Raw genomic sequence first — 7,456 nt, forward strand, 5'->3', positions numbered from 1 at the left:
AGCTTCAAACATTGTAAACAAACAAAACAAATCTTCTCTTAGTAAAGCAGAACATATTGCAGACCCTATAAATTCTCCAGAGACAAAGAGGTAGAAGAAATATATTGATGTGGAGTTATATTAACAGCTCCCGAAGAAGGTACAAATGATGGAAGAAAGAATGAAAGCCAGAAATGAAGCTAATTCCCCAGGCACAGGGAACCAAAAGAACTATACTGACATGGAGTTATATGAATGGTTTAAGAAGAAGACATAAATTATGGAAGAAAGAATGGAAGCCATAAATAAAGTGAGTGTTTCAGAGAAAAGGAACCAGAAAGAATTATATTGATGTGGGGTTATAGGAACAGTTACAGAAGAAGGGGCAAATGTTGGAAGAAAGAATTAAAACTACAGATAAAGAGGTACAGACCTTAGAAAATTATTACAAAACAGAGAAGATATAGCTAATAACATACTGGAAATAACAGAAATGTATGAAAAGACAATCCAGAATATCAAGACCAAAATGGCAGAAATTTCCAACATGCTACAGGGACAAAACCAGTAGTCAGAAAATAAAGAGACAGACACATTGTACTGGGAAAATCTGCAGTTAAGAACTCCTCCAAATTATTGAGGAGTAATGATGTCAGCTTGAGAACTAAGGTGCATCTGATTCAGGCCAAAGTCTTTCCAATTATTTGCTATGTATCTGAGAGCTAGACAGTGAATAAGGATGACAGAAGAAGAATTAATGCCTTTGAGCTCTGGTGCTGGAGAAGCGTACTGGGCATCCCATGGATGACCAGGAGAACAAACGATAAGTCTTGGAGAGGGTGCAGCCAGCGTGCTCTTTGGAGGCAAGAAGGGGCTATGTGTTAAGAGGAGAACATGATGCTGGGCAGAGTGCAGGGTCGGTGAAGAAGGGGAAGACCCTCAACTAGGTGGATTGACGCTGTGACTACTGTAAGGGCTCTTATGCATCAGGAAGCGTGAGGGTGGCACAGGAGAGAATATGGTTCAGATATTTTGTTTATAGGGTTGCTATGAATCATATTTGACTTGATGGCACCTAACAACAACAACATCAGTGGGACCAAAAAGCAGAACAGAAGAGATAGAATGGAGAGTCAGTAAACTGGAAGACAAATACCTCAATGAGAACATATAAGGATAAAAAAACACACACACACAAAAAAACAACCCAACAAAACCCAACAACAGAGAGGAAACAGAAGGAAAATGAAAAACAAACAAAAATCTTTGGAATCACGTGGGATAATAGGAACAGGAACAACATACATATGATTGTATTCCCAGAATGCAAGTGAAGGGACAGGAGAAACCCCATTTTTTTATAAACCCCCGTTAATGCTAGAGGCAGAAGCGGGCCATAAAAATTCTTAGCTTAGGGCAAAGGGGTAAAGTGCCCCGGGTAAAGCCTTATCTGTCCTTGAAAAGTAAGCAATTAACTAGTGTCTACGTGACACAAAAGGAGTAAAGGTGGGCAAAGTAGCCAGCCCGTCAAAAGTCAACCCAAATGACTAATTCCCCAGCCCACCAACCATAATTGCAATCCCCCTGCCCTAACAGGGACACTCAAAAGAGCTATAAAAGCAAGTGGGAGGGGAAACTCGGGTTTTTTTCCTTCCCCACCTTCCTGAGGAGGGGAAAAGTCTCCATGCGTAGAAATAATATAATAAACGCTCTTGACATTGCAGACGTGTTTTTAGATTTTTTTTGAGGGACTTTCGTGGGCAGAACACAAGGAAGGCAGAAAAAGCATTAAGAAAACTATGGAAGAGGCACTAGGAAAAAACAAAACAAAAACCAAACTTGCCAGGTATCATGAAGAATGATGAAATCCATATACAAGATTTCACTGTGTGAGCCCAAAACAGACTAGACTCCAAAACACAAAAACATCAAGACATATAGTTAAATTCTCCAAAATCAAAGATAAGGATAGAATAGTAAAGATAAGAGAAAAGCAGAGTCTCTTACAAAGGAGAACCAATTAGATTAAGCTCTGATTCCTCAGCAGAAACCATATGAGCATGAAGACAATGGAATGGCATATACAGAAATTTGAAAGAAAACAATTGCCAGTTGGGAATCCTCTACCCAGCAAAGCTGTCTATCAAACATGAAGGAGAAATTAGGTCATTCGCAGAAAAGCAGGAACTTAAAGGAATGGGTGAAAGCATGATGAACTCTACAAGACATTCTAAGGGAAGTCCCTCACAAAGAGACAAAAGACTTTCCTTTCACAAAGGAAAAAAAAATGGACTATAGGAACCAGAAAACAGAAAAACACAGCAAGTTGCAGTGGTGAAAAAAATCTGGCTTGTCAATAAACACACTTGATGTGAATGGCTTGAATGCACTAATTAAGAGAAAAAGAGTAGCAGAGTGGATTAAAAATCCTCCAAAGCCCATCAATATGTTACCTACAAGAGACACATCTAAGAAACGAGGAAAAAGACTAATAATCAAAGGCTGGCGAAAATCAACCAAATGACATTCACAAAAAAGCAGGAGTGTCATTACCAACCTCTGATGAAACAGACTTCAGGATGAAAACCACCTTAAAAGATAAGGAAGGATGTGGATGAAAGGATAGGGTAATGATGGGTAAGCTCAAATAGTGATTAGTTTTATAAAACATAATGCATGGGAAAGATTGTATGAAACACAATACAAATGAAGAATAGTGTGAAAAATTATACGAACTTTGTAAGAAAGCCAATATAATTTTTTTAAATGGAGAAAGGAACCAAGACAAAAAAACAAACAAACAAAGATAAGGTAGGTAAGGATGTAGTACTTAAAGGCACAATAAATCCAGAAGATATTGCCTTGGTCAATATCTTCACAAGAAATGATATATCTGCAAAATATGTAAAGCAAAGCTTAGCAGACATAAAGCAATACACAGCATCACAATAGTTGGAGGAGACTGTAATGCCTCACTTTCTCTAAAAGATAGCTCAACTCAAAAGAAGCTTTAAAAAGTTGCAGAAAAGAAAAAAGAAAAAGACACAGACTATCTAAGCAACACAATTAGCCAGCTCAGTCTTGTGCTTGTTGTACTTAGGGTATTGCTTCCAATTAAATGTCAATTTCTTTTGTTCTCAAGTTCTCATGGTATATTCTCCATAACTGATCAAATATTAGGACACAAATCGTCACAATTTTTTTACAAAAGATCAAAATAGTAAAAAGTATCCTTTCAGACCACAATGCCATAAAAGTAGCAATTAACAACAAGAAGACAAAGCTTAAAAAAACTACTCACATGGAAGCTAAATAACACCCTGCTAGAAAGTGACTGGATTATAGAAGAAACAAAAAAATGAAATTAAAAAGTTCCCCAAAACAAATTAAAATAAAACTTATCAAAACCTCTGGGATATAGCTAAAGATATCCTCAGGGAACAGTTTATAGCAATAAGCAAACACATACAAAAGTATGAAAGAAGCAAAATTCACAATCTAATTCAACACCTCCATCAGATAGGAAAATAACAGCAACATAACCCCACAACCTCTGGAAGAAAGGAAATCATCAGCTGAAATCAATGAGATAGAAAAGAGAAAAACAATTGAAACTCAAAAATATCAAGAGCTGGTTCTTTCAAAGAGCCAATAAGATAAATCAATGGCAAACCTGACAGAAAAAGAAAAGAGAAGACACAAATCTAATAAGAAATTAGAGAGATGACATCACAACAAACCAGGTAGAAAACCTAGAGGAAATGAACAATTTCCTAGAAATTCACACCTTACCCAGATGGACACAGACAGATACTGAACACTTGAACAGACCCATCACAAAGAAGAAATTGAACAAGTCATAAAAGGACTCCTCCCCCCAAAAAAGTCCTGATCAGATGGCTTCACAGATGGATTCTACTCAATTTTCAATGATGAAGTGTCACCAATTTTACTTAAATTATTTTTAAAAATTAGAAAAACAAGAAATACTCCCAGAGTTGCTAGGAAACAAGCACTACACTAATAGAAAAACCAGGCAAAGACACTAACAAAAAAGAAAACTACAGACCAATATCTTCCATGAACATAGATGCACAACTCCTTAACAAAATTCTAATTAGTAGAATCCAACAGCACATAAAAAATAATTTATAATGACCAAGTAGGATTCATAACAGGTATTCAAAGATGATCCAATATGAGGAAAATAGTCAATGTAATTAATTACATTAACAAAATGAAGAATAAGAACCATATGATCCTATCAATGGATGCAGAAAAGGCATTTTGACAAAATCCAACACTACTTACTGATTAAAAGACTCAAGAAAATAGAATGTGGTGAAAATATATAAGCTTAACCAAGATGGATCATTCTCAGTGGAGAAAGAATAAAGGCATTCCCCTTGTGAATAGGAACCAGACAAAGATGCGCACTTTCACCACTTCTATTCTGTATTTTATTGGAAGCACTAGCTAGGGCAATATGACAATAGAAGGAAACAAGAGATACAGTTTGGCAAAGAGGTGGTAAAACTCCCACTATATGCAGACAGTATTATAGTGTACATAGAAAACTCTGAGGACTCAACAACAACAAAACAACCTGTTAGACCTCGTAGACTAATTTAATAATGTGGCAGGTTATAAGATCAATATACAAGAAGCAGTGGGATCGCTCTATGATAAGAAAGAAAGCACAGAGAAGGAAACAAAGCAATAACATTAACAACATTGTTGTTATGTGCCATTGAGTCTTCTATTCATAGCAATCCTATGTACAACAGTTCTGAACCTTGCCCTATCCTGAGCCAATTTCACTATCCCTGACACACCTGCCCCCACTGTCAATCCATTTAATCTAGAATTTTCCTTTCCTGTGCTGTCTCTCCAACCTTCCAAGCATGATGTCCCTTTCCAAGGATGGGCCCCTCTGGGCAACACGCCCAAAGTATGTGAGATGGAACTTCAAAATCCTTGCCTTGAAGGAGCAGCTTGGTTTCACCCTCTCTAGGACAGAACTGTTTGTTCTCTTGGCAATCCATGATAAATTCAATACTCTTTTTCAGAACCACAATTCAAAGTCATTAATGTTTCTTCCATCATTGTAAGTCACTGTCCAAGTCTTTAATACATAGCAAGCAATTATGAAGATTATGGCTTGGACCAGGTACACCTTAGTCTCTAGACTGGCGATGTTGCTCTTTAGCACAATGGAGAAGTCCCTCCCATGAGATTTTACTAAAGCAATTTATCTGTTGACTTTCTGATTGCTGATACCAAGAGTGTTGATTGCAGAACTAAGCAAGCTGAAACAGTTAACAATCTCAATCTCTTCTCTAGCTATCATACTACTGCAAATTGTCCCAGTGGTGCTGTCAATTGGCACAAAGTGCCAATATTTGTCTTCTTGATGTTGTGCTTCAATTCAAATTGAAGACTACACTCCTTGACCTTCAGTAGTAAATGCCTCAGGTCCTTCTCAGTTTCAGCAAGTAAGGTTATGTCATCCATATAATGCAGGTTGTTGAGTCTTCCTCCAATCCTGATGCCACATTCCTCCTTATAAAGCCTAGCCTCCCAAATAATCTGTTCTGCATATAGATTGAAAAGGTATGAAGAGAGGATGTGTCCCTGATGGATACCTTTCTGATTTTGAACCATGCTCTGTTTTCTTGCTCTTTTCTGATGACTGCTTCCTGGTCCAACTATAGCACAATTACGTGTTTTGGGATTCCCATTTTCTCAATAGCCAACCTCAAATTGAGATACTTGGGAATAAAACTAACTAGAAGTATAAAAGACCTTTATAATGAAAACTACAAAACATTACTGTGAGAAGTTATAAGAGATTTAAATGGAACAATGTTCCTTGTTCATGAATGTTGTTGTTATGTGCTGTGGAGTTGCCTGTGATTCATAGTGACCCTATGTACAACAGTCCTAAACCCTGATATATCTTATGCCAATCTTATTGTCTCTGACAAATCTACCCCCATTACCCCAGTCATTGAATTAATTCGTCTCATGGAGGGTCTTCCTTTCTGGCACTGGTGCTCCACTCTCCCAAACATGACATCCTTCTCCAAGGACTGATCCCACCTTTCATCCTGTCTAAAGTATGTCAGGCAAAGCTTCAGAATCTTTGTCTCCAAGGAGCAGCCTGGTTTCACCCTCTCTAGGTTGAACCTGTTTGTTCATTTAGCAGTTCATGGCATATTCAATACTCTTCTCCAACACCACAGCTCAAAGACATTAATTCTCCTTCTATCATCCCTAGTCATTGTCCAGCTTTGTGATGCATAGCAAGAAATTGCAAAGACCATGGCCTGGATCAGGCATACCTTAGTCTCCAGACTGACATCATTGCTCTTTAGTACTTTGGAGAGGTCTCAGATAGCAGACTTTTCCAATGCAATTTGTCTTTTAACTTCCTGACTGCTAATACTCAGACTATACTGAGTATAGGGAAGACTCAGAATGGTAAAAAAGTTACAATCCTACCAAAAAGAAAAAATCTACATGTTTGAAGCAATCCCAATATGAATACTAAATTCATTTTTCTTTTTTATTTTTAGAAGAATGAATAATATTTATAGAGGACTTAAAAATCAAACAAAATCAGCCACTCTTCTGATTTTTAACTTCTCTATGCCTCGGCAATTCTAAATTAGGTTGGTAACAAAATCCTCTTCTTTCTGAGAAATCTTACCTCTTTCATCTGGGTACACCACAACATGATAAATATGTCAAAATATGCTAGTTATAATCTATTTCTTGTACAGAAAATTCACAGATTAATCTTTTCCTGTGTGATTAACTGCCTCTGAAAACCCACAGGAGGGTCAACTATGCCTCTGTTCTGACTCAACAGTATACAACAACAAGAAGAAGCATAGATAAATAGTAATTAATTCTATATAATGCAATGTATATGAATGAGTGTGTGAAACACAATTTAAATGAAATATTGTGTAAAACACAATTTACATGAATGAAATACAATGTATATGAATTATTATATGCAAACTAATTTAAAAAAGGAAGAAAACGGGGGGGACCCTAAAAAGAAGTCTAAGCTCTGGTGTCTTCTTATTTTCTGACTGCTGATACCAAGGGTGTTAATTGTGGATCCAAGCAAGATGAAGCTGTTGACAGTTACTCTCCTCTCCATCTATCATGATGCTGCCTTTTGCTCCAGTAATAAGAGTCTTTGTTTTCCTGACATTGAGATGCAGTCTATACTGATCATCTTGATCTTCTGCAACAAGTCTTCAAGCCCTCCAAACTTTTAGCAAGTAAGATTGTGTCATCTGGGTAATGCAGGTTATTGATGAGTCTCTCTCCAATCTTGATTCCACACTCCTCCTCATAGAGTCCAGCTTCTAAGGTAATTTGCTCAACATACAGAATGAATATATATGTAGAGAGAATACAACCCTGTCACACTTCCTATACAGTCATAATAACCAAAACA

The sequence above is a fragment of the Elephantulus edwardii genome, unplaced genomic scaffold (assembly GCF_000299155.1).
Source record: "Elephantulus edwardii isolate Elephantulus edwardi_28Jun2011 unplaced genomic scaffold, EleEdw1.0 scaffold00125, whole genome shotgun sequence".
NCBI classification, from domain to species: domain Eukaryota; kingdom Metazoa; phylum Chordata; class Mammalia; order Macroscelidea; family Macroscelididae; genus Elephantulus; species Elephantulus edwardii.